The sequence below is a fragment of the Panthera onca genome, chromosome B1 (genome assembly GCF_046562875.1).
Source record: "Panthera onca isolate mPanOnc1 chromosome B1, mPanOnc1 haplotype 2, whole genome shotgun sequence".
Lineage (NCBI taxonomy): Eukaryota > Metazoa > Chordata > Mammalia > Carnivora > Felidae > Panthera > Panthera onca.
The window spans coordinates 77006204-77032327 of NC_138342.1; the positions used below are offsets into that span (position 1 = coordinate 77006204).

The 26124-nt window shown below is 33.8% G+C and overlaps 1 protein-coding gene and 1 long non-coding RNA gene across 4 annotated transcripts in view; one reads left to right on the forward strand and one right to left on the reverse strand.

Moving 5' to 3' along the window:
- GRID2 (glutamate ionotropic receptor delta type subunit 2) overlaps positions 1-26124 on the forward strand; it is a 1486895-nt gene that overhangs the window by 550671 nt on the left and 910100 nt on the right. The gene's annotated exons all lie outside the window — the stretch shown is intronic.
- Positions 16948-22119, reverse strand: LOC132692305 (uncharacterized). The gene is made up of 3 exons (XR_009616281.2): positions 22042-22119; positions 20248-20311; positions 16948-17291 (listed from the first exon to the last, which is right to left on the reverse strand). It is a non-coding gene; the product is annotated as an uncharacterized LOC132692305 (long non-coding RNA).

Sequence of the window (26124 nt, forward strand, 5' to 3'; positions counted from 1 at the left end):
TTGATAGGGATTGGATTAATTCTGTATATTGCTTTGGGTAGTATAGGCATTTAAAAAAAATTTAGTGTTTATTTATCTTTGAGAGAGAGGGAGAGACAGAGCATGAATGGGGGAGGACCAGAGAGAGAGAGAGGGAGACACAGAATCTGAAGCAGGCTCCAGGCTCTGAGCTGTCAGCACAGAGCCCAAAGCAGGGCTCAAACTCACAGACCGTGAGATCATGACCTGAGCCAAAGTCAAACGCTTAACTGACTGAGCCACCCTGGTGCCCCAGGGTCATATAGACATTTTAATAATATTAAATATTCTAATCCATGAGCATGGACTGTCTTTCCATTTGTTTCTGTCTTCTTTAATTTTTATCATTAATATCTTATGGTTTTCAATATACAGGTCTTTCATTTCCTTGATTAGATTCATTCCTAGATATTTTATTCTTTTTAATATAATTATGAGTGCGATTGTTTTCTTAAATTCCCTTGCTAAGAGTTTATTAGAAACAATAATTTTTTGCATATTGATTTTATATCTTGCAACTTTATTGAATTTATTAGTTCTAACAAGTTATTGATTTAGTCTTTAGGGTTTTCTCTGTATAGAATCATGTCATCTGCAAAAAGTGACAAGTTAAATGTTCCTTTCTAATTTGGATGCCTTTATTTTTTTCTGCCACTTTCTCTGGCTAGGAATTCCAATACTATGCTGAATTAAAGTGGCAAGAGTGGGTATCCCTGTCTTGTTCCTGATCCTAGAGGAAAAGCTTTCAGCTTTTCACCATTGAGTATAATGTTAGCAGTGGGCTTGTCATATATGGCCTTTATTTCGTTGAGGTACATTTCCTCTATATCCACTCTGTTGATAGTTTTTACCATAAATAGATTTTGAATTATGCCAAATTCTTTTTCTGCATCTTTGGAGATGATTATATGATTTTTATCCTTCATTTTGTTAATGTGTTATATCATGCTGACTGATTTGCATGCTTGGAATAAATCCTACTTGATCATGGTATATGATCCTTTTAATGTATTGAATTTGGTTTGCTAACATTCTGTTGAAGACTTTTGCATCTGTGTTAATCAGGGATATTGGCCTATAATTTTTCTTTTCTTATGGCATCCTTGTCCATGGTTGTTTTCAGAGTATTGCTGACTTTATAAAATGAGTTTGGATGAATTTCCTTCTCTTCTATTTTTTGGAAGAGTTTGAGATTGATGTATTAATTATTTGATTGTATGGTAGAATTTATCAGTAATATTGTTTGATCCTTCACCTTTGTCCGTTAGGAGGTTTTGGTTACTGATTCCATCTTATTACTAGTAACAATCTGTTCAGATTTTCTATCTCATCATGATTCAGTCCTGGTAGGATGTATGTTTTTAGAAATTTATCCATTTCTTCTAGGTTTTCCAAATTGTTTGCATGTAATGATTTAGAGTAGTCTGTACGATCTTCTGTATTTGTGTTATATCACTTGCAGCATCTCCTTGAAATAAAGATAACTACGTTTATTGCATGTCTTACATGTATTCGATCATCACAATAACCCAAGATATAGACACTATTACCAGTCCTATTAAAAGATGAGGAAACTGAGACATATAGTTTCTTATGTCCCCAGTGATAAGTCCTGAATCCCAAGCAGATAATTTGTCCTCAGTGATAGCCCTCTTTAGTACACAATGCCACTTCCCAGAAACCATCCTAAAGACTCTCCATGATCTCTTTTTCACTATTTAAAATATTAAAACACCTTTAAATTGTTCTCATTGTTACCCTATCTTTTTTTTGTCATCTGTCAATCCATGACCAGTTTAAAGAATGAAATATTTTGCTAAATATATGTATTATGCTCCTACTACTTGGCTCATAGCTGAGACTTTAGTTTTGTTAGGGTCTTGAATAGATAACCTTTTCCCTTTCTAATGATGCTGTTGCTGTCTCTTCCCTTGGTACCTTGCCTAATTTTTTGCTGAGCATGAGGTAGACACAACCAGGTCAAAGTGCAAAATTTCAGCCTCTAGCTCTTCTGCTCCTGGCATTTCTCCATGGCTCCTTCATTCACTCATGCTCATAGAATGGCAAATATCTGCCATGGTTTTGTCCTTGGTCAGACCTCCATGCCACACTTCAACAACTTCTACATGAGTTGGGTCACATCTTCCTGTCTCTCTAATATTGTCCTTTTGTTTTTTCTTTTCCTTTCTAATCCTTTGAAAAATAAAACCACATTACTTTAAAATATTAAATGGCTTGTTTTCAATAACATAAAGATATGTCTTTTACTTAAGATCTCTGTGTTTTTAATATAACTATATTATTCTAAACATGGCTATACTGATAAGTTTATTCATATGAAATTTATAGTAGGATGTGTTCTATCCCATATTTAGCCCATTGTCATGAAGTGTGATTACCCAAGGAATGTTTATTTTATGGAATGGGATAGAATAAAATTCTCTGTATCTTACGAAAAAGGGCAGTCAAATAGTAAATGAAAGAATTGCGTTTCAAATATCTTTTTTTCTAAATTAAAATGTACTAGTACAGGTATACCTCATTTTACTGCACTTAATTTTATTGCACTTAGTGGATATTGCATTTTTTATAAATTGCAAGTTTGTGGCTGTTATTTGAGTCTGTTAGTGCCATTTTCCCAACAGCATGTGCTCACTTTGTGTCTCTGTGTCACATTTTGGTAATTCTCCCAATATTTCAAAAATTTTTTATTATAATTATATTTGTTATGATCAGGGATCTTTGATTTACTATTGTAATTGTTTTGCAGCACCATGAACCACACCCATGTAAGATGGTGAACTTAATGGTACATGTTGTGTGTACCATTGGCTGCTCTACCAATTGGCTGTTCCCCCATCTCTCTCCCTCTCCTTGGGGCTCCCTATTGGCTGAGACACAACAATATTCAAATTAGGCCAGTTCATAACCCTACACTGGCCTCTAAGTGTTCAAGGGAAAGGAAGAGTCACATGTCTCTTCATTTTATATCAAAAGGTAGAAATTATTAATGTTAGTGAGGAAGGAATGTTAAAAGTGAGATAGGCAAGATATCACTTGCTTTTCCCAGTTAGCCAAGTTGTAAATGCAGAGGAAAAGATCTGAAAGGAAATTAAAAGCACTATTCCAATAAGCACATGAATGATAAGCAAGTGAAACAGCCTTAATTGTGATATGGACAAGTTTTAGATCAAACCAGCCACAACATTCTCTTAAGGCAAAGTCTAATCCAGTGCAAGACCCTAAGTCTTTTTGATTCTGTGAAGGAGAAAAGAAGTGAGGAAGCTGCAGAAGAAAAGTTTGACGCTAGCAGAATTTGGTTCACGAGGTTTAAAGAAAGAAGCTGTCTCCATAACATTAAAGTGCAAGGTGAATCAGAAGTGATGATGTAGAAGCTGCAGCAAGTTATCCAGAAGATCTAACTAAGGTCATTAATGAAGGTGGCAACACATTTTCAGTGAGGAGGAAAAAGCCTTCTATTGGGAGAAGATGCCATCTAAAATTTTAATAACTAGAGAGAAGTCAGTGCTTTGCTTTAAAGCTTCAAAAGACAGACTGACTCTCTTGTTAGGGGCTAATGTAGCTATTGACTTTAAGTTGAAGCGAGTGCTCATTTACCATTCAGAAAATCCTAGGACCCTTAGGAATTATGCTAAGCCTACTTTGCCTATACTGTATATATGAAATGGCAAGGTCTGGATGGATGACAGCACATCTCTTTACAGCATGGTATAATAAAAGTTTTAAGTCCACTATTGAGACCTACTATTCAGGAAAAAAAAAAAAAAAGATTCCTTTCAAAATATGCCTGATCATTGACGATGCATCTGGTCACTCAAGAGCTCTGATGGAGAGGTACAGTGAGATGACTGTAATTGTTATTGACTACTAACATAACATACATTCTGTAGCCAGTGGATCGAGGAATAATTTGACTATCAAGTCTTATTGTTTAAGAAATGTACTTCATAAGGCTATAGCTGCCATAGGTGATGATTCTTCTGATGGTCTGGGCAAAATACATTGAAAACATTCTGGAAAGGATTCAACATTCTAGATGCCATTAAGAACTTTCATGATTTATGGAAAGAGGTCAAAATATCAACATAAACAAATTTGGGAGAAGGTGATTCAAACCCTCATGCATCCATGAGGAGTTCATTACTTGAAGGGGGGAAGTAACCACAGGTGTGGTAGAAATAGCAAGAGAACTTGAGTCAGAAGTAGAGCCAGAGAACTCGAGTCAGAAGAAGAGGTGACTGAACTGCTGTAATCTCATGACACAACTTTAACAGATGAAGATTTACTTCTTATGGATGAGCAAAGAAAGAAAAAAAGTGGTCTCTTAAGATGGAATCCATTCCTGGTGAAGATACTGTGAAGATTGTTGAAATGACAACAAAGAATTTAGAAGATTAATAAACTGAGTTGATAAAGTAGTGGCAGGGTTTGAGAGGATTTACTCCAATTTTGAAAGAAGTTCTACAGTGGGTAAAATGCTTTCAAACAGTATTACATTGTATAGAGAAAGCATTTGTGTTAGGACGAGTCAATCAATGTGACCAACTTCATTATTGTCTTATTTTAAGAAGTTGCCGCCACGACCTCAACCTACAGCAGCTGCCACCGCGATCAGACATAAGCCACCAACATCAAGGAAAGACCCTCTACCAGCAAAAAGATTACAACTCACTGATAGCTCAAATGATGGTTAGCGATTTTTATAATAAAGTATTATTTTTTTAAGTTTACTTATTCTGAGAGAGAACATGAGTGGGAGAGGGGCAGAGAGAGAGAAAACAAGCAGGTTCCATGCTGTCAGCACAAAGGCTGAAGCAGGGCTCAGTCCATGAACTGTGAGATCATGACTTGAGCCAAGATCAAGAGCCAGACACTCAACCGAGTGAGTGACGGTAAAAAGTATTTTTTAATTAAGGTATGTAAAATTTTAAAGATTATGTTATGACTACACTTAAACAGACTATAGTATGGCGTAAAGATAACTTTTACATGTACTAGGAAGCCAGAAAATTTTATGATTTGCTTTATTTTGATATTTCTTTTATTCTTGTTGTCTAGAACTAAACCCACAGTATCTCTAAGGTATGTCACATTCATTTATAAAAAAACAATCTAGTAATTTCTACCTATTGGACATTGTTAGTTTCATGTGTGTTGGTACATTCAAGTATATGTAAGGCAAATAAGTGTTTTTAGGGAGGATTTTATTATCTTCATATCTGTTGTCAAAGGACAAGTTGATAAACCAAATCTCATCGCTTTCTGCTTATTGTACTAGATTTTACTATTATCTATCCTCTTTTGGTAATGTATACCTGGTGTTGTTTGTGAATGATGGAAATGGTGATATACTAATCTTCATTTCCTCTCAGTTGTGCATTCCTTGATGTAATATAAACAGCTTGAAATAAAACTTGGTGGAAGTATTAACACTACAGAAATAAACAAATCTTCACGTCAGACTTTTGTTTGTTTTGTTTTCTTTAAGGTCAGCTTATTGTTAAATACTTTTCATCATGCAACTGGTTTTAGGCCTGACTTAATCTAGAGATACAAATCAGGCCTTCAGTTCTCTCCTTTTCTTTCCCTTACTCTTTGTCCTGCTACTCTTTCCTTCTTTGCTTCCTCTATATAGCTCCCTCTCCATCCCTTCTTCTCTGTCTTACCTCATTTATTGCTTCTATGCCACATGTGTATGGACCTCATTTTCTCCTGCTGGAGACAGGCTTTCTCCGTGTGACATGAGAAATGGAAACAGTGGATGAGCATATTTAGAATTGCATAGTAAAACTATGTAAAGTCCAACTACTTCTTCAACGCCATTTTGGAAAATACATATCAGAGGACTTGGAATGGCTTGGGTTGAGTCATATGTCCACATCTGGAAAAATTCCTGGGGCATAATTAATGGGTAACCAGGGTGGTGGGTCTGTGTCATTACCACTTAAGAATTTAATTTAATGAAGAGTGCTACTGGGATTTGGAATTACACCAGAATCATTTGATTTGAGTTTGTAGTAGAGTTCCACAAAAGAATAGAACAAAAAGGTTTGATTTTTATAGATTCCCAATATGTTAGAAATAGAATAAATATTGCTTGAAATGAGTAATTATGGATTCTTGATTAGGAGTTCTTATAATGTTTATCTTTTTGATATACTTTCTTATTAAAATAATAAACAGGTAAATCAAATTAACCATTATTATCATCATTTAATTTGTTTTATTCATGATTAATCCAAAATGGATATAGGAAGAAAAATGGGATTTAATTTATAATAGTGTTTTAAATATTAAAGATTTAATGTATATAAAGAATATAGTTCAGTACCTGGTGATAATTGTTAATAATTGTTGGCCATTGCCATTATTTTCACAGTTGTGAAAGGCATACTCACACGCACATACACACACATATGCGTATATAATATGCATACATTCATGTATACATGTGTAATTATATATTTCTGCATGAATATGTTTTCATATTTATGTGCACATTGTATATATTTTATATAAATATGCACAAATATAGATTTGTGCATATTTATATATACATATATACATATATACATGTATACATGTGTAGCTATATATTTCTGTATACATATGTTTTTATAATCATTGAAGAAATCTGAATGGCTTTACTATAAACTTAACCATCATTATCTTTAGGAATTTTAGATTTTGCCAAACTTTTAGTTTTTGCATTGCAATGTTTTCAATATTGTTTAAGTATTATAATGAGTTTACTTTTATTTAGTGTCAGAAATATGTATACTTTTTAGAGATAATATTGTTTCATACACTTAAATTAATTTGTTTAAAAATACCTTCAATTTATAATGCTTCTTTTAATATATTTAAGATATATAAAAACATTAATTAGTTATATCATAAAAATACTAATTGTACACACACTTATACTCTTGTAGGAAATTAGTTGTTATTTACTAGAGAAGCCCCAATGCTTTACTTTAGGGAAAGAACAGAGTCACAGGAATAGTATACAGGCAACTGAGGAACCAATAGGCAGGTATTTTCTCTATTGTTCTATGAGGCGATGTAATCTCTTCACTGAGATTTGACTAAACAGTTGTCTCCTGTAGCTTCCACTTCTACCAGTTTTTCATGATGATAAAGTAATATTAGATTACAATTAAAATGGCTGCCACCATTTAACCATACCATGTCTTTAATCAGCAGATGGATTGACATGTTTAGATTTAGGTCAAGGCATGTGTTTATAACAGTAACTACTAGTATATACCTTAAAAAGTGAGTATAAGCACAGCAGGTGAAAGGACTACAATAAAATATAAACATAGAGTAGAAGTTAGGCTCTACCAAAAATAGAACCAAAAGCACCAGGGAAAGGGGGGAAAAAGTCATCCTAACACCATCTGGTATCAGGGCATCTAGGTATTGAGAGTTAAATTGTGCCTCCCCTCATTTATATGTTAAAGTCTTAACTCCCAGTATCTCAGACTGTGACTGTCTTTATAAATAGAGACTTTAAAGAGGTAATTAAGTTTAAATGATGCTGTTAGGGTAGGCCTTTAATGGAATCTGACTAGTGGTCCTTATAAGAAAATTTGGACACCTAGAAAAACATCAAGAATGTGCCAACTCAGGGGGCGCCTGGGTGGCTTAGTTGGTTAAGCTTCCGACTTCGGCTCAGGTCATGATCTCGTGGTCTGTGGGTTCGAGCCCTGCATCAGGCTCTGTGCTGACAGCTCAGAGCCTGGAGCCTGTTTCAGATTCTATGTCTCCCTCTTCCTCTGACCCTCCCCTGTTCATGTTCTCTCTCTCTCTCTCTCTCTGTCTCAAAAATAAATAAATGATAAAAAAATTAAAAAAAAAAATGTGCCAACTCAGAATAAAGACCATATGAAGAAGCATTTAGAAGGTGGTTTTGGAAGACACCCAAACACGTTGACATTTTGATCTTGGTTTTCTGCCCACCAGAACTGTGAGACAATATATTTTTTGTTGGTTAAGCCACCCAGTGTGGTATGGCAGCCCCAAAAAACTAATGCACTAGATTTTACTTCTCAAGGTAGAGTATAATAACCTCCTCTATCACCTCCATGCCACCTGTGCCAAGCGTTGAGTTGAAAATGGTTGATAGAAATCAAGGAAGGGGGAAAACAAGTGTTTCTGACTTTGTGTTGGGATGACACAAGGATGGGATGACAAGTTAGACAATATCTTAAGTACTGTAATCTACCTATCAAATGGGAGACATCGGCAGATACATCTTTCCTTAACACTTACATTTTCATAGACTAGTTCCTCTTCTGGCAGGTGTGGAGTCCACTCTGACTTGGGAGGTTAGAACAGTTGGAACAGCATTCTTTCTGGACCACACTATTTCAAAAAAAAGAAGTTTGAGACCATGTGGTGAGGGAGTTGGGGGGAAGCAATTGTCAAGAGCAAGTAAAGGGTTGGCTTGGCTAAAATATAGCAAAAACAGTTCCTGTTAAAAAAAAAAAAAGTACTTTCAATTATTTAATTTTTTTTGTCTTTTCTTGTTTCTGATATCCTCCTGTGTACTCCACATTTCCAGCTTCTAGCTACTTACATCATTCTCATTTGCCTTTCTGCTCAACTCCATTCTCTATTCTCCACCTTTTCCCATGGTTTAATAAGCAACTTTTATTTCAGTCTAAGAAGGACTTCTGTTTTCTTTGATATTACCAAGCCATTATAGTCTCCACCCTACTTAACACTATTATACTGTATATGATTGACTTCTAAAAAGAAGCAAGATGATCTGTTCTATGTAGCGAAAATCCAAGACTTTGAGACAGGTATAGAATTCAGTATTTACATTTTACAGTAATTTATACTTTTCTTCTTGATTCATGGTTATTTTTTATTATGAGTATTAAGAGATGATTTATTTTTCTAGCAATCTGTATATATTTGACATGTTTTCTTAGATAGACACATTACAAAATTACTTGAGTAAATCTATATAATATACATTGGTGCTATTTATATATATATTGAAAAAAGTTTTACTAACCTATGTTGTATTCCAAAATGACTATACATCTGTATAATATTCATATAGTAATATGTTTTATTTCAGATACTTTGTTACTTATAAAACTTCATATTTGTAACATTTACATTTTGGTGATAGTTGCACATTTTTCATAAATACTAACAGCTAATTTTGGTATTAAACACAGACAAGATTCAGTGATATAAATATGGTTTTATTTGCAATGTTTGTACATAAACTTCCAAGCTTCTAGACATTAATTATCAGTATTTTAAAAACACGGATTGTATCTTACAATATCTTGTTCATCTCCTACCCATGTATTTCAGTATGTTCCTCTGAGTGAACTAGCTACTTTTGGGAAATTTTTAAAAAAGTAAATCTGAATTCTCAAGTGATCCAAACAGGTCAGTTATTTTATTACAATATAGCAAACCGCTGGTAGGTGACAGTGACCAGTTGAAAAGGTTGAAATGTGGAGCTGTTGAATTGAGACCCACAATAACTGAAGAGCACATTACTTCCTTCAACTGATGGTATTTGTTCAAAATACCCCTTGAGCTATTAATTTCTGGAGCTCCAGAGACTTGCGGGACTAAGTTTTCTTTTGAAAATTCATGCAGTGGCTTTGTCGAAGGCATTACAAGTATTTCATCTACAGATGAATATCTGTAGCAAATATTTATTCACTACTGATGTGTGCATTTATGCACAGGAAAGTCAAAAGGTGGGAGAGGAGAGGCAGATGACTGGATAATTTAATAGTCAAGTTAGTTTTTAATTTCTGTTGACATATTTTAAATTTGCAGAAAATTCTGTTGCTGAAGTAATAGATGTCTTTAATGATATCAGATCACACTTCATGATCTTTTTATGTGATGTCATAGTTAAACGCAGGGTATATTTGTGGATTACTGGAAGACCTAAAATATAGTAAACCAGCTAGAATAGTTTACGTGAAAAATCAGCAGTTCAAAACACTTGCTTTTGAGAATGTATGATGTTTTGTCTCTCGATGGTTGCAGGAATAAAGATAACCTAGTAATCTATCCACTACTATTTCACCAAGAAATGTTTCCATTAAACAAATTGAAGGAATGAGATAAAGATAAATACAATTCATCCAAAAATACATAGTAAACTGGTGAGAGGGTTCAGTTTATATTTCATCATAGTTATATATTTCTTATTTAGTGTTAGAAAATTATTTACAATTATAGGTATAGTCTGCAGTTTACTTTAATTAGCTTTTTCTTCTATATAATCAGGTATTATTTAAGTATCTAAAAATATGATTAAGCGATAATTCTTTAGGTATTATTTAATATGCAATAGGTGCGCATGAAACATTAATATATCTGTATTTTAGTCAATGACAGAAAAGTTTTGTTGAGTAGCACTTACAACATTTGTCCAAACTTTCTAGTGAATCAGTAGAATAACTAGAACTAAGGCCAAGTTCGTAATTTAAGCTTTCTCTCATAGGTCACAGGAGCACATAAAATTGCCAGATAAATAGCTATTAAGGTGAGACCTGAAGTTCCCACCTACAGAGAAAAGTGTGTGCAAAAATGCACAGACTTTGTAATGGTCATTTACAAAAGAAGAATGGATCACAAAATGAGTACTGTCTTTGGAAAATAATTCAGAAAGGCTCCTGGGGTCACCTAAAATTTTTTGCAAGGAATCGATTCCTGAAGATATGGAGTCCTTTTGTGTAAGGATTTATAAAGAGTGATAATTATTTAGATCAATGAGATCTGTGTAGTTGGGGAAGAACCAGGCATTTGTTCACATCTTTAAGTTGCATGAAAAATACTATTAAAATATTTAGTGCAGGTACAATAATAGGCAAATTTCATTCATTGATTTCATAATGAATGAATCTTATGTAAAAGGGAACTTGTGTTGTATTGTGTTGTGTGTGTGTATTTATGGTGCTTAAGACAGTATAGAAAAGTATAAGAAAGTTATATCTACAAAAAAATATCACATTGAACAAAATTACTTGTCTATATCAACAAGAGTCTGAATTTGGTTTATAACACCATTTGGGAACAAGAAATATTCTATTTTATTTTTCATAAAATAAAGATAAATCTAGCTCTACTTCTACTGGCCACAGGTTGTTGGAAATTCCATCTCATAAATACTTTATGGGTTCTTTCCCTCTGTCTAGGTATGTAAGATTTTCAGTGGGGCTTTATATGGTACCTGGAGAATGGAGGAGTTTTTAATTCACTATGACTGTTGCTGAGATATGTCTTGTCCAAACTCTGTTGGCCTTTCTGAGGTGTCATTGTGCTAAATATGGTCTTAGAGATTTTTCCCAAAGTCACACCATTAGTGTTTTCCTACCACTTTTTTTGCACACACACACACACACACACACACACACACACACACACACTCCTGTTACCCATAAACCAAGAGGTCCTATTCCTCCACTACTTTCTGCTTCCACTGGTACAAGTTCTAGTCTCCGGCCAAAGTGCCCACTACTGTTCATCTCCATGCAGCTCTCCTCAGTATTGGAAAAGTATCTTTCTGTTCTTGGGTGGGTTCAGTTCTGCCTAGTCTACTTATAGCAACAGGCTCCCATAATCACCGTATACTACCCTCAAAAACCCTATGGTACTTTGTAGTACTTTTCTATACCATAGATCACATAGAATATGATTATCTTTGCCATGAAGAGGAAACAAACTTTCTCTCTGTCTGTCCATCCCAAGGCTGAAAGGGTCCACATTATTATACTCCTATACACCATTCAAAACATACATTTATCATGTTTCTCTCAGACTCCAGCTGCTGTCTGTGGCACAACAACACTGGAGCTGTAAATGAAGAAGTCTAGACTTGATACAAAACTTTCCTGGATTAATGTCAGAAGAAAAGAAAATCATTTAACTCATTATGTCAACATTGAAAATGAACTCCACATTACAATGATTTTTATTCCAATCATTTAACATTCTATATTAGCAATATTTGCACAACAGAGTTTTGTACAATATATATGTTTTTTATAGTCTTAGCTGAACCCTCAATACTGTGTGAGATTTTTTTTTCATATTTTTCAAAACCTTGCATTTCTGTCAGCAATTGCAGCATAACTTTTATTATTTCTCAAGTTTCAAGAAACTCTAGCAACAATAAATGCTTGATAAATTCCTGTTGAATAAGTAGATAAATGAATGAATAAGAGCTATTTCCTTTCTTGAAAATTATTTACCTCTATCTTCTACATATACCTTTCCCAATCCATAAGAAGTTTAAATCCCTCTTTTCACTCTGTTAAAACAATATTTAGTTTTCATTTATTTGTTTATATTATTACTTTCTAACATGTCTATTTGCATTTTTTTCTCACCAAATTTTAATGCCATGAAATAAATAATATGGCATGAAAATTATTTATATGGTTATACCTAGTCAACAGAATGTCAAGGATGTAGACTTTGAGTGGCCATACACCAAAACATGCAAGAAAATAGATTTAAGGGTAGAAAACTGGTAGTAATTGACACCATTTAAATAACAACAAAATAATTATATTAATATGCTGCATTTCCTCATTACCCACAGGGCATTTAGCCCAATGGAAGACTTAGAGCAAAAGCAGAGATACCTGTTGAGAGAACAATTAAAAATTTTGTTTACCTGTACCTGAGAAACATGGAGTGATATTCTCATGCCCTAGTGAAAACAGCTATGTAATGATACACGTTGAGAGCATGTCAGTTTCTGGACATAAGTGTGTGTGTGTGTGTGTGTGTGTGTGTGTATTTTAAGATTAAATTCCTTTTTATCAAGTAAGTAAAACTGATCACACAATAGCACATATTTACAAATAAGAACATGGGAGTAAAATAGGCTTTAATGTATTTCCTAAATGAAGTATATTTTCAAAATTAATATCAATAATTATGTAAATAAAAAAAATAAGACCAAGGATTGAAAGTTTATGGAATAATGTCTTTTTTTACCCTAACTCTTTTGCATTAAGAAAAACTCGGTTTTATCAGTTTTTTTAATGTTTATTTATTTTTGAGAGAGAGAGAGAGAGACAGAGCATGAGCAGGGGACGGGCAGAGAGAAAGGGAGGCACAGAATCTGAAGCAGGCTTCAGGCTCCAAGCTGTCAGCACAGAGCTGAACACAGGACTGGAACTCGAGAATGGTGAGATCTTAACCGACTGAGCTACCCAGGCACCTGGAGAAACTGTGTTTTCAGATTAGCACTTGCTTGGACTGCCCATTTTGACAAAAAACAAAAAAAAATTTTTTTGGTGTATGCTACATCTGGCTTAAAAGATAACAATTTCAAACATGAATTATACTCATCAAGCTAGGTTCATTCAATAAAAGTTTTGGCATGTCCATTATTTCCACTTTTAAGCTATTCTTTGTAAGTAGCCATTTTGAAACTCTAACCATACAGAATTAACTCTAAGATTTTTTTTTATGTCCCAAATCCAACATTATGAAACTATGTCTTATAGCTACTTAGTGACAGAATGACAAATGAATGTCCTATTCATTGTAGTGAAAGATGACTGACTTAATGAACCATGTTCCACTTGTCAAATAAGTTTCTTCCTCTGTATGTCTCTTTACATATAAAACTATTCTTTAAAAGCACAGTATAGGAGAGAGAAAGAAGTATGTGACTCCTATTTTTGCCTTCTAGAATAGCTATCTACATCAGATAAAAATATTGATTAACCAATTTATTATTTTTATTGCTAAAGTTATAAGTATTTATATGCCCTGTAAGAGTATATACATTATACTAATAGGTTCAGTAACTTCTCATTGTTTTCTGTTGTTCCCTTTGTTGTTTTATGAATCAGCATGTGACATGTTTTACTAATTCCAGCTGTTCAAAAATCTATTATTAATATTGTACTTCTCTTTACTACAATAAAACAAAAGCCATGTTACAAATATCTAAACTTTAACATAATGGCCTTGGGAATATAAACCAAATAAAAGTGGTCAGTTAATGGAAGTTGAAAAATAACTGTTCTTATTGTTACGATTTTATTATAGAGTTTAAGACTTTTTTTTTTTTTTTTTTTTTTTTTTTTTTGCTTAAAATTGATTGATATCTTCACAAGCAGAATACACCTTTTTTTATACTGGAAGGAATTTTTTATTGGAAATTTTTATAATCCTAGAGATGAATATAGTGGAAGAAATTACATAAAGTTAATTGCTTTTTTTGCTTTAAATGCAGAAAAGGTAAAATGATTATTTTTACTCATTATATACTGATAGTATACATTTTGTAAGGTCAAATCTTGTCTCACATTGTTTCTCGTTTACTCAAAAAAAAAAAAAAAACCACATAGCTTTAAATATCACTAGGGAAAACCTCAACTAAAAATTATACTTTAAAACTATTACTGGAAAGATGTAGAAGTCTTTCCCCAAGTTACATTTTCCTCCACAGATCCTTCCTTGGTAATCTCCACCTCCATTTCATGTTGCTGATTTCTTCTGATGGCAGTTAGATCCTCAAAGACATCCAGGCTCAGAACTAAGCAACATATTTGATTCTTCCTTGCTTTTTTCATCACATATTAACATGCAGTATTTTCTGGGATCCTATTTTCATTCCTATCCTTGTCATCTTGTTGACTTCTGAATTCTTATATCTTCAGTTTTATGTAAGGCCACTGTTTTCCACAGCTCCCTACCTTCCTTCCCAGACCCCCTTCTCACCATTAGGTTTGATCTTGCAATTTTTAATAAGCAATATGTCCAAAGTTAAATTCTTTGCTCAGAGCATGAAGTGTAAATATCTATTTGCTTGAAGCAATACATACTAATAATAAATGCACCTTATGGAAGAATTAAAGGAACAAAAACATGAATAAAGCTGTGTTGCTCTTGCATTTCTGAATACTCTTTTTTTTTTACCGGAAGAATCAGTTCAAAAATAATAGTTATAAAGAGTCTCAGTAACAATCATACTGCTAATGTACGTAAATAATACTATACCATTGGACTGAAGGTTTTTCTACTAAATTTTAAATTAAAGGACATCATTATTAAGAAACAAAATTTTTCATCTCATGAACATCTTACCAGATAAATTGGAGAAGTCATCTAAAAAGATAAGCTTTCTTCAACATTTTGTAGAGTGCAGAGTTAGGTTTATGTATAGAGATGATTAACTTCTCATATGTATTCTGTTATTTTATTGTTTTGTTTTTTTTAAGTTTAGTGATTTTGAGAGAGAGAGTTGGCGGAGGGGGGGGTGGTGGGCATACACACAAGTTGGGGAGGGTCAGAGAGAGAGCAAGAGATAGAATCCCGAGCAGGCCACGCACTGTCAGTGTGGAGCCAGACGTGGGGCTCAACCCCAGGAGCCATGAGATCATGACCTGAGATGAAACCGAAGGTCAGAAGCTCAACTGAATGAGTAACCCAGGCATCGCTGTATTCTCTTATTTTAAAGAATTAATCCAAAGTTCCAATCTGGGGGCATCTGGTTGGTTCAGTTATTAAGCCTCTGACTCTTGATCAGGTGAGGGTTCCTGAGGCCCAGGAGCAGCCTGTTCTCAGCCCAGGGCAGGTGCTCAGACATGTGGGAGAGGGACAGTGGACTCTCCCCAGAGCAGAGACCATATACTTGGACTGACTGGACCTGATTTTCAGGCTGGGTAGAGAGTTAACAAGTAGCAGAACTCAGAAGTCAACCTTAAAATTTACATTCAAAGCTGATGTAGAGTTGGATAGAAGGAAAAAAGACAATAAATAGATGTTGTGCCTACCTAAAAATTTTGCTAAGGGCCATTTTCTCCTTGTTAATATCAATTTATTTTCTACAATACAGTGCTTTACCAAGATATTGGTCCATGTATAGAATTTTAAAAGTGGTTTAATTTTATTTCCTATTTTGTACTTAGAGCTTGGATTAAAGTTTTAGATTACGATTTGTGAAAGTACTTAGAAGCCAGAAATAAAGCAGTTGTACTGTTGCAATGATAGATTTGATGGCATTTCAAAGTAAATGTTGCCTATAAAGACAGTGAGAGTGGGCAAAATCTGGGAGATCAGCTATAAACTGTCAGCAGTTTTTCACCTTTTCTCCCCAAATTCGTCGATGAACTGCTAAATTCTAAAAATTCCAATTAAAGACTTGAACGTGTGTGGAAATTGATTAGTTCACTTACCCATGTGTTATTCGTTCATCTGTCAATAATTATGTAATTTCCAAGAGGGTAGGGACATCATTTTGTTCCTATTTCTTCCTATTTTGACTGCTATTTCCTTTTAGCCTTATATAGTACCTAGGAATTAGTTGATAATACTAAATATTTATCAAATGAAAAACAACCATGAATAAAATTTTTTCTTATGTTCAATATATCAGAAAATGTGCAAAGTATAATGACTTCATTGTACATGTACAAAGTACATGACTTCATTTTTTTACTCTTCATATTTATTTAATTTTTAAATTTTATTAATTTTTCAATTTTAATTCCAGTATAGTTAACCTACAGTGTTATATTGGTTTCAGGTATACAATGGAGTGATTCAACAATTCTATACATTGCTCAGTGCTCATCATGATTAATTTCTACAGTGACTTCTTTAAAAAGCTACTGGTCTAGGACAATGTGTCAGGCAAGGAGTAGATGAGGAATGCAGGCATTTAAAGAAATAAATTGTTGTTTACTGTAGAGTTAATTAATTTATGAGAGTAGCGAGCATTTTAAGTCTAAGTAAATATATGTTTTCTTACTTATCACTCCTATTTCAAGCCAAAAAAAAAAAGCCTAGATTATGAAAAATAGACCCTACCCAATTTTAATTGAGCAGGGTTTATCATTACTATCCACCACCGTATTAGTTTTCTGTTTCTGATAACAAATTCTGGTTACAAATATAACAGCTTAAACAACACCCATGTATTAGTTCATAGTTCTGTATTTCAACCTCATACAGAGAGTAACTGGGTTCTCTGTTCAGGGTATCAAAAGGCCAAAATTAAAGTGTCAGTCAGGCTGAGTTCTTGTCTGTAGAACTTCTATAGACTTCTAAGTTCATTCTTGTTATTGACAAAGTTCAGTTCCTTGTGGTTATAGAACTGGGGTCACTGCTCACTGTCTGCTGGAAGCCACTCAGCTTGTAGAGCCCATCCACATTCCTTGAATTGTGGTCCCTCCATTTTGAAACAAACAACAGTGTGTCACAGAATCCTAGACTTCTTTTGTGACAAACTGGAAATAAACAAAAAAACAAAAACAACACTCTGCTCTTTAAAGTTTTTTATCATTGCATCAGGCCCATCCAGATAATCTTTTTATTCATTTTAAGTCAGTTTTGTCATATAACCTAACCCAAGCACAGGAGTAAAATCTGCCAAGTACACAGTCCTGTGGATTGATTAAGCAGGTCATGTGCACTAGGAGGAGGGAAACTTGGGGAGCCATTTTGGAATTCTATCTACCAAACCGGTCTTCCTTTTTTTCTAACATTTTTTCTCATTTGTGCTCATTGATCAATAGACTGGTTAAAAAATTGTTTTTAATGTTTTTTTTTTTTTAAATTTTTGAAACACAGAGAGAGATAGACAGAGTGAGGGCAGGGGTGGGGCAGAGAGAGAAGGAGTCCAAAGCAGGCCCCAGGCTCTGAGCTGTCAGCACAGAGCCCAATGCAAGGCTCGAACCCACGAGACATGAGATCATGACCTGAGCCAAAGTCAGACGCTTAACTGACTAAGCCACCTAGGTGCCCCGACCACTAGCTTAGGTTAGTCATAGTCGTCATAGTACCTAGTAAGGTCTTAATCTAAATAATGGCTATCTTTATTGTCATTGCTTTAAGTTTTTGTCTTCCTTTTTAAACTGTAAGCATCTCCTGGCTTCATTACAACTCCATGTTGACAATATTCCTGGCACTTAATCCTTCCCTAACTACACAAAATATATGCTCAACAAATAATGTATTATAGGAGGAAATGAAAGCAAACACTAGAGAAATCATATTATATAAGAGGCTTCTAATCAGCCTACTCTCATCCTTGTTCTGATTCTTCATGTATCAAGCCAAATGTTACCTTTCCAGCTTATTGCAACATTGCAGATGGCCTCCCCAATTACTTCCAGCGTCATCAAGCTCTTTATTTACTTCCCATCTCATCATTTTCTGTAGTGATGTTTTTTGCATATTTATTTACTTATGTGCTGTCTGACTCCTACTAGGATAAAAGGTCCTACCAGATGGGTACTTTTTATATTTTTCTTATTGTGTCTCTAGAGTTAAACTAATCCCTGGTCCATAATAAGTATTCAATAAATACTAAAAGAATGACTTGTAGACTGGCAGAACTGTCCTACAGGGCTTCGGTGCAATTTTTCTTTGCCCAATTGGTAACCTGAGCATTTAAATCTTTCAAAATGCATTGCAGAAGTTTTCCAACATTTTTGACAATAATTTCAATCATAGCAAAACTATAATCTGCAATCTCCACTCTAATTACACAGTACATTTACCTCATACTTTGTTCCCCCCAAAAATCAGGAGTGTATTGTGCAAATTAATTAACAAATGTAAGGCATCTATGGGGAAAATTAATTAAGGATTAAAAAAAGTATTCTAGTAACAGCTGTGCTCAAAAAGTTGGGGCGGAGGTAATTTTTACACCAAGAATTTCATATAAAAATTCTATTATTATTCTATTTTTTATTAGCATAAATGCTAATTTATGACATCAGTATCCTTCTGTACAATTCTTTTGGACATAATCAGTTACACAAAGTGCACTGGTCCTTGTGTTTGACCTTTAATAGTTGTGTTGTGACGTGAAACATATTAGTCAGCATCTCCCTGTGTTCTTCCTTATGATGTGCTAGAAATCCACTGTAAAAGCAGTATGACATGAATTACTATTTGTAAAGCATTTTGAGCTTCCCAGAGCTTCCTGTGCCATCACCAATTATAACTCCAAGCATGTTCTCCTATTTCCATTGTCAGATGGAAAGTGACAGTTTCTGCTACTTTGCAACTTGATAAACTGTCTCCTAGAAAACACCTTAATCAGCATAAATTCAGGTTGTTGTGGGTTCATTTTTTATAAGCTAAATGTCCTGATGTAATTTTAGGTATCCTAAAATGTAATTATTTAGATAGAAACTTCAAGTAAATAAATCCTTGATTCATTTTCTTTTAAATCCTGAAAACTCAGTGCCCTAAATGCTGCTTTGGTAGAAAAATCATTGACAGCTGCAGACTCCTGCCACTTGAGACAGATTGAGAAGTGCACAACAATTTTTTTTAAAAATCTCCATTCGTTATTTACCAGTAATTACCTTCTACTGGCTCTTCTGTCAATACTTACCCATTTTGTCTATCAAATTAACTGATTAATGCTAAGTAACTTTTTTAAGGGTTTTGCTTAAAATAGTAAATCTTAGATAGCTCTTGGAAATATGTGTTATTCAGTATCTTAGAGTTTTCCTGTCTTATGAAATTTCATTTATCTCTTCATGTGGACCTTTATTTTCTACCAACATGTGCATTTCTACATTTTTCCTCCACCCTCATCATTTACTCATGTTGAGATCATTGTCTTTTAAACTTCACTCTTTCAAGAATGTTCTTGCACTGTCCCTTTTGAGCCTTCTCTCTACATTCAACTATATTCTACTACAGTCCCTATGAATTTTAAGAATAATCACTTTTCATACATCTGCCTAATCCAGCAGCCTGTGAAAATCCCTGTGCTTCTCCTCCAGTTTATCAATTAAGGCACTTAAAATGACCAAACTAGACCTCAATAAGTGATAACAGAAATTGTGCCAACCAAGATTAAATCACAATAGCCTTCTCTCCTAAACCTCACTCTTTAGCCCTTATTCTGAATTCCACATTAGCTTTTAACCAATAGAGTAGGCACTTGGTTGAGAGCCTATCTTTATATGGAGTATATAGTGGATATTTTCACTTTCACCATTGTAACTTTGCTAGGAAAAAACATGTCTTCATTTGATGGCTTTGATGATGTGTTGAGAAGTGTAGGTGGAAATTCAATGTTAAAGGACTTTAGAGTGGATGTTTCTAATGGATTTGCTATTGTTAGGTCAGCATGAAAGGAAGACTTTTGAAGTCAGTCAGCATAGCTAGGATACTCTGAAATCATTACACTCTGGACATAATATAACAAAGATCTTTGACCTTCATTGTAGTAGAAAGGATTCCTCTTCTCTCAGCTCCATAAGCTTATTAGTAAAGTCTCAGTCTGTCAGTTCAAATGATAAGAGAACATATATAAGATGGTTAGTATAAGGCTAGTATATACTTGTTTCTGAGATCTTTGCCATTAATAAGACAAATAATGTTGACCAGTTGTTTCACATTTCTATTCACAAATTATTTAAATTCAAAAATAAAATATCAGACTACCAGTATTTTACAGTAACAGTCATAACTGCCTTTTGACATAAACCTAGTTTGACTCTGAGCCAAGCAAAAGAACAACACATTTAAGATATTTTTTTAAAAGTCTGGTAAAAGAAATTTGTGTTGTTGACCAAAACTTCTTGGTAACTTCCCATGGGAAAATAAGTTCTTTTGGAGGACAGTGCTGAATAGCTTGGCATATGCTGACACTTTGTTACAGTCTTTTCAATAGCAGAATCATTTCCAGGCCACCAGACACAGTGAATAATTCCTGAATGTGCTACATGTGGTGTGGCCAAGATGACAGTACTGCCATCTGGAACAATAACAAAATTTCCTCAAAACAGACATCCTTTATGGACAGATAACTCATGCAGATCATGTGTCAAGGGCTTGATTTCTTCAGGCATTTCCCCACTGGACTTTGCAGTCACAAGCAGAAGCACATTCATAGCAATGACATGTTATTACAAATAAGAAATACATAAACCATACTCGATTGATTTTTAAAAATATATTTATGGATATTAGACAGGGTATAGTATCCACTGGTATTTAGGAACAGGTACTCCATCAAATGTAAAGAGATCACACTGTTATTTGGCATGGAAAAAGAGAAAGTTCACCAGTGACGAGGGCACCACAGGACACTGAGAAGATAGTAGTAATAACCTGAAGCAACTAAGAAATCTTACCTCAACCTGTACCACCAAACATGAATGCAGCAGCTCATCACAATATCTCAGTTTAATTCCACCTCAACAGCATTGTTTTATTGTCTAACTGGTTTAGCTCCCTTCCGGGAACCCCCATGTTTATTTGATATCCCCCAATTGATTTTTCTTTCATGTTCTCTTTATTAATCAATTCATTATTCAGTGGTTTTCAAGCATTTTACTAACTTAACAACATTTTCTTTGTATTAAATCAATGTAGAAGGATTAAACTATATAAAATATCTGATTGATTAAATCAAGAATGAGATGCATGCTTTCCTGACAGGTTGGATGGTTCTGTAGTCCCTGGAATTATATCCATAGCATCCTATGGCTCCAACTGGTTCTTTTTAAGAAGTTCTGCCCTTGCTGTGATATTTATGTAGTCACTTCTTTTTCTCCAGTGTGAAAGAAACCCTGTCACAATCTTTAATTTCTCAGATAATGTTCTGATGGTCCGACATATGGATGTTTTGGACTAGGCTATTGACGTAATAGAACACAAAGTTTGTTTACCATTCGTAAGCAAAATAAACAAAAATTCAGATTAAAGAAAATATATGGAAGATTACAGGAAGGAAGAGTGTGAAATTTAATTATACTCTTCCAGTTGTCAATAAGTATCTTTGGCTGTGTAACTTCCCCAGTTCATAAATATATGCGTGAAATACTGCCTTTAGACATACATGTCTGATTCTTGTATCAGATTCCCTTTTACAGAAGTGACCTGTAAAATTTTGTCTAGATAGAATATGTTGTGTCTCTGTTGAGTCTACAGTTGTATTCTTTGGCCTACTTGATATACAGAACAAAAATAGGATGCTGTATGTTTTTCTGGCTGTTGGAAACTTACCTTGAGAGCGTTTTTGTGGTTCAGTGATTATGCTGCACATTCAACCCACAATTCCCTGTTCCCAGAGGCCAATAGCACACTGATAATGAAGAATTGGATATAAACAAAATTATGAAAAAGTTCTAAACAGCATTCCATTTGTACTAAACACATTATGTATTAGCATAAAAATGATATATAATGAAAGTAATGGTATTAAGATAAATTTTCACTTACTAAAAATTTATAATATACTATTTGCTCTTCACTTCAATAACAAGTTATATTATACAACATCAACTTAAACATATGATAATGTATTATAGTCTTATAAAATAATTATTTTATTATATTTGCTTTGATAATGTGCAATAAATATTTACTTAATAAGCCCAGTTTTTTAGTAATGCAGATTGATAGAAAACACATGACAAATAAATTGCCACTGAATTTAACAAATTCTTCAGGAGTTAAGTATGTATCTGCTTTGGTATTAAAGAAATGACACATTATTCATTGAATTTATTATAAAATCTGTGCTCATTACCATGGACCATAAGCCCAGTGTGATCTGGCTTCTTCCCAGATTCTAATTTCACCTCATAATTTTCTCACTTATTTGTCAGGCTCTAGCCATCCTAGCTATCTTTATATTTCTCCAAAAAGTAAAGCTGGCTCTTTTCCTCTTTTTAGATATAACCTCCTGCCTCAGATCTCCATATGGTAGGTCTCAAATTAAATTTTTCCTTTGCCATTTCACCTTCACTGAAAAAAAACAGTAATATAGTCTCCCAGAACTCATTTTTATTTCACTCTTATCTTTTATTATTTTTAAAATGATTTTAGTTATTTATATATTTTCTTGTTTATTGTCTTTTTCCTTCCTACTAGTACTATTGTGTAATTTGCACAAAGTTAAGGACCTTAAAATGTCACATGTAACTCTCTATTCCATATGCCAAGAACGGTATTTGCCAAAGAACAGACATTCAGTATATATCTGTTGAATAAACTGAGTGAATAAACACATATTTGAGCCATAAACCATATGCCTTTTAAAGTCTAATTGTCAAAAAATAACAGTCCCAAAATATTCTTGCTTGAAAACATGCAATACGCACTGTGAGACTAACAAGACAATCTGCAAATATAAAAGGAAACAAACATCATTATCATATACTAATGTTAATTTGTTACTTAAAAAGAAAAGGAACATGAAAAATTGCAAGTTTCAAACAGCGCTAATAGTAAATTGATAAAAATTGATAATAAATGTAAGTTTTTATCCATCCACAGAATCAAAGACAAGACCAAACTTTGAGTAATACTGCACTTGTGATGAGGGGGTTGGGAGTAGGTAGGGGTGAAATATTGTGAAGAAATGTTGTCAGAGCTTCAGTAGGGTTTCATAGCTCATCATCAGTTGAGTTGCTTGATATGGACTTGATGATACGTCACTTGATAGATGTACTTGTTTGATATGTCCCTTGATACAGACATGGATGGCCTTACTTGTTGCCTTCCTGACACAGTCTTACCCACCAACTAGTTGCTTCTTTCTTGATTATCCTTGCATCACTTCATACAACCTTTAGCTATCTGCATATTACATTTAGTATATTTGTTTACATATCATCCTCTCCCCCTCCATTGGAATCTATAGAAAGGTAAACATTTATTTTACATGTTCAATGTCTTGCTTCAAGCCTAGGAAATAAGTGTGCACTGCGTGTCAGTGGACTGAGTACTTAATGTTTTTGTGAAAGACATTTTAAGAACCAAACGGAGTAAGAAATCCTTGACGTTTTCCTTTCTTTGACAATTAAGTCACATAACTGTCTTCCATATTTTATGTTACCATATCATATCTACATGTAGAGATTGTTTTCAAAAATCTGTAATTAACGGCTTATTCAAGTGACCTTTAATTCATGATATCATGTGTTCCCTCATTGTTTGAGTAGATATTTCTTGATGTCAGAGAAGCAACACAAATGGCTTTTGATTATATTTTAAGAAATTTCAGATTATTTCTTTCCTTAAATAGAAAATGTGCCATGAGTAGTTAAATTTTTGATAAATAAAGGACTGAACTCAAATGGTTTAGCCCTCTGTGTCTTATAACCTATTCTTCAGAGTAATAACTGTTCTAAGTGGTAGAATGGTTTATCAGTGCAACGTCACTGATGAAAAATGCTGTTGATTATCCTTGTCTGCAATTAATTAAATGCTTTCTTCACAAGAGTCAGAGAAGAAAGCTCAAGTGAAACATATCATATGTCAGCAAGAACAGTGTATTTTGTTGCCACGTCCACAGACAGTATTATAATTATCAGCAGTGAAGGTTGTGGAGTTCCGCACATTGAAAAATAATAAAAATAGGTCTGATGCTAATTCCTGTTGGTCAGAAATGGGAATCATGGACATACATTTGAACAAGTGATTCTGGAACTCCTGAATGTGGAGAGGATAATTTTAATTGAATTAGTTTTTGAATTTCACACCTTTAGAGAAGAATAATAGTTAATATCTTGGTAAAAGGCTAAATGAAGTTCTTAATGCTCTACCATTCAATAGAACTTCCAAATTTTCCATCATTTAGAATCTTGGGTTTCTATCCTACTTGAGTTTTCATTGTCCTGCTTTTGAAGTTCCATTTGTACAAAATCAATTACATTTTTTGCTAGATATGTGCAGGAAGTCCGGAAAAGTGTTTAGAGTATCATACAAAATATACAGGCCATAAAATGTTAATCATGAGAATGATTTAACAGATAAGGAAATTGCAACTCAAAGTGATTCTCAAAATTCACTGCACATCAGGGTTCTGAGCCCCATTCCTGCAGTTGGTTGAGAAGCCTGGGGTTTGTACCAGACGATTCTGATATAGATGATGGGTAGGTGATACTGAGAGTTGTTTTTGTTTGTTTGTTTGTTTTTGTTATTTTTAATGCACAGAATACAACTGTTTCCTAGACCAGTGTATTTATATTACTGCATAAATTTTTAATACATTAAGACAATTTATAATTTGAGAGCTCCATAAATTCTTTCAGTAGAGCTATTGTAAAACAGTGTTAATTTTGAATCATGGGGTTTAGGTATATGGAACTTTTATAAGGCAAATTATTTGAAAAAAAAAATGCTCCTGTCCACCCTTACACACCAATGCCACAACAAACCTACGGATTATTAAGCCAGTTAGGAATTGGTTTCCTGCCAGCTGCAGTCATTAAAGAATTTGGTTATTTTGCTCCTACAATTATAAATTTATTTATTACAAAACACTTATTCTCTAAGGATTTCATTCTTCTGCCAGTTTAAAATTCCAGTAAAATAGATGAATAGAAGACTAAAATAGAAACAACTAGGCTATTCTTTCTCCTCTAAAACATCAAGGGCAATCACTTTGTTGATATAATTTGTGACTAGTTTCTAAAATGTGTCATCTTTGCAGTAGTTTGTATTTTATCTTTTGATAAATTATGTTTGACAAGTAGGTGAAAAAGCAGAGAAAAGCTACATTTTATGTAGTGTGTGTGTGTGTGTGTGTGTGTGTGTGTGTGTGTAATGTATTTTAGAAAAGTATTTTACAGTGAAGACTGGTGAAGCATTCTATTAATTTTATGAACTAACTTCTAAAGAATATGTCAAAAATAGATTGTCAGGTACATCTTAGCATTTGTGAAGAGTAATGTTGCTAGAATATCTTTCTTTTTATATTCTTAAAAGATATGTCAAAAATGTCTTTTTCAAATATGGAAATGTAAATCATGGATTCCAAAGTATTTTACTTTTCTCTGGGACTCTATATGACATCCAAACTAAATGTTAGGATGATGGGTATGCACAGTTTTCTGTGGCCTCTGAAGAAAATGAAATTATTTTTAAATTGTATATAAGTACAAGAGCAATATGTGTGGGTTTTGTTCTCTCTCTCTCTTCCTGTGTATATGTGTGTATGTGTGTGTTTATGTGTGTGCAGGGGAGAGTTTTTCATCTGACATATTAAAAACATTAGATTACATCGTACTTACAGTAATTACAGTTTACTGGTGACACTGTCGTTAGCAGAGCAATCCTTATATCTAATTTATAGCAAGG